This window comes from Arvicanthis niloticus, chromosome 11 (assembly GCF_011762505.2).
Source record: "Arvicanthis niloticus isolate mArvNil1 chromosome 11, mArvNil1.pat.X, whole genome shotgun sequence".
Classification (NCBI taxonomy): domain Eukaryota; kingdom Metazoa; phylum Chordata; class Mammalia; order Rodentia; family Muridae; genus Arvicanthis; species Arvicanthis niloticus.
This window is the reverse complement of record NC_047668.1, coordinates 17,752,444-17,755,307: the sequence shown is the minus strand read 5'-3', so window position 1 is coordinate 17,755,307 and position 2,864 is coordinate 17,752,444.

The window sequence follows — 2,864 nt, the reverse complement described above, 5'->3', positions numbered from 1 at the left end:
AGCAGAAAGGGAAGCTAATTAAGGGAGTAGTACAGAGAAGAAAGGAGACACTTTTACCAGCACATTTATATAGATACAAATGGCAGAGAGAGAGAGAGAGAGAGAGAGAGAGAGAGAGAGAGAGACAGAGAGAGACAGAGAACAAGGAGCCAGAGAATGAGGAGCCAAAAAAAAAAAAAAATGGAACATATTTCTAGAGCTTGAGGCCAAGCAGAGCAATTCATTAAAGGCCAAGAAAGAGAAGCCAGATTGAATCAGTCAGCTTGGAGAGGAGTTTGAGCCAGAACAGCTGAGTTGAATCAGCTAAGAAGAGCTCAGAAAGAGATAGAAAGAGTGAGCGTATTATTAGTCTCAGAGGCTGAAAACATTCTAGGCCTAGATCAAATTATAGAGAGGCTGGAATCCTCAGTTTCCAGTCTTCAGGACCAGAAGATGAGAGGCTTTCCTGTGGAGGAGGAATGTGGGTAGGGGTGATCTTACGGGCAAAGAGGTGTGATCAACTCTCCAGTGTCCTACTTGTTCATAGTTTTGGCTGTGTCCTGGCAGCAAGTGAGGCATGGAGACAGTCCTGTCTACTAGTTAGCGTTACCACAATCCAGGTGGAATCACTGTTATCTTCTTGGCAGATCTCTAACAAGTTTGAGGACCATTATCTATTAAGCATATATAAGCAAAACAACCTTAGCCTATTTTTAGTTACTTGGTTCAGACTATACAGTGAGAACATACAGGAGGCTAGATAAAGATTTTTCCTGTAATTAATTACATTAGTATTTAGCATGACTACAAGTATATTCTGATACAAGTATATATCATTTTAAACAGTTTATAATTAAAAATAACAATTTCTGAATTAAAGCACTTTTCATGAATACAGTCTATAGGGAGACTGGCAACTTCCTCCTGGTTCTTGCATGATGTACCACTATAGAATATAAGTTTCTTGTATGACTTAATTTACCAAAACAGCTACAGCTTAATAATCTTAACAAAAACAAGTTGGCTAGACATACATTCTTAAACCAGTCTCTGTTTTAGACAGGGACCTACAGCTGAAAAGAGAAGTGGACACATATACCATCCTTAACCCAGAAGCAATCTCCAACTCATAATAAACTCCACTTTCAAATAAAAATTCAGTTTCCTCCAAGAGAGTCTCACTGGAAAACCATTACTCTTAAGGGCAGGCTGTGTGTCCATCAGAAGATGGTCAACAGAAAATGAACTCAGAGACATCTCTGGAGGTTCCTTGTCTTACAATGTCATGTTGGTTGGGACTTTTCCTTTTCCTATTTTAAAATTTTATTTTACTTTTTATTTTAATTTTAATTTAGTTTTATTTATAGATATTCTTCTTTTCTCTTTTACTTTTGCAGCTGTAAGAAATATATGTATATATCATGGCTTCCAGTTCAGTGCTTTTATGGGATTCAAACCAGTGAGTCTGGGTTTCTAGTACTTTCTCTTTGGCTCTTTTTCTTCTGTTTTGTCTTATCTGTGGATGTGGTAGTTTTTGTTTTATCATTTTATGTTATTTCATTATTATCCCTTAGAAGCCTCTTTGCTTTCTTATAAGAGACAGAAACGAGGTGACTCCAGATGGGAGAGGAGATGGAGAATAGCAGGGAGCAGAGGGGGTGGGGGGAAACCATAATCAGGACATATTAACCATAGTCAGGATATATTATGTGAGAAAAAAATCTATTTTCAATAAAAGAAAAAATAGATATTTTCTTTGAGAAGAGTCTATTAAAAGGAAGAAAACAAAACAACAACAACAGTCAACTTGGCAACAAAGTCCTCCTCTAAAAGAATCTTATGGTTTCCTGAGTTCTGATTGCCCAAGTAAGTGCATGTAGCCAATCACTTTTTCCTAATCCTGTTGAAAAGATTATGGAGAAATCAAACTTATAGGAGTGACTTATATTTTAAATTTCCTTGGGATACTTTAAGTAATTTTCCATGAATAGTAATGGGTAATTTAGTAAAATATATTATGAAAAAAAACCTAGTACTTTAAGGAGAATGTCAACCAGTTGACGGAATCCCTATGTAAGTTGGATATGCTGGTGACATACATCCATTCCTCGGTTAGTGCAGCTCCACACTCATGGCAATGACTCTCCTTGGTGCCAACCCTCAATGGGGCCCTTCTGAAGTCTGAGATTTTTATTTTAGAATTCTTAATTTGCAAACTATCCACACAGAAGCAGAGCAATGCTGTAATTTTTACCCAAGTCCTGTCCATCTCCCTGAAGCCAAGTCTAGAAAAGTAATCCATGTTGCTCTGCCCAGGGCCAAGCAGCTGACCTCACAAAATTAACATCTGCATGTTGTTGTGAAAAAAGTTAAGAGAAGAGAACACAGTCTTGGAAAGCGAAAAGGCTGAAGGAAACAATTCGTAACAAGGCGCTCTTCCGGAAGCCACATTGCTCCTTCAACTTCTTCTCCTGGCTTTCCTCACCAGTGAACTCTGGCCTGAATATATATTTTGTAGTAAACTTTTAAAAGTATACTAAAAACACAACACATAAATGCTTGGTCTTTCATCATCTATGTATTACCCATTTTCCAGACTCAATAGATGCTTTCAGTTTGTCACTTTGGCTCAGAAAACAGTACATAGATGAACTTACAAGTATGCTTATCTCCCCTCCCCAACATTTTCCTCTCTCACTTTCTCTTCTATGTAGGAAGAGTATATGTCTATATCATCTATCTCTATATCTCTATCTCTATCTCTATCTCTATCTCTATCTCTATCCCTATCCCTATCCCTATCCCTACCCCTACCCCTATCCCTATCCCTATACCTATACCTATACCTATATCTATATCAGATAGATAGATAGATTGAGATAGAT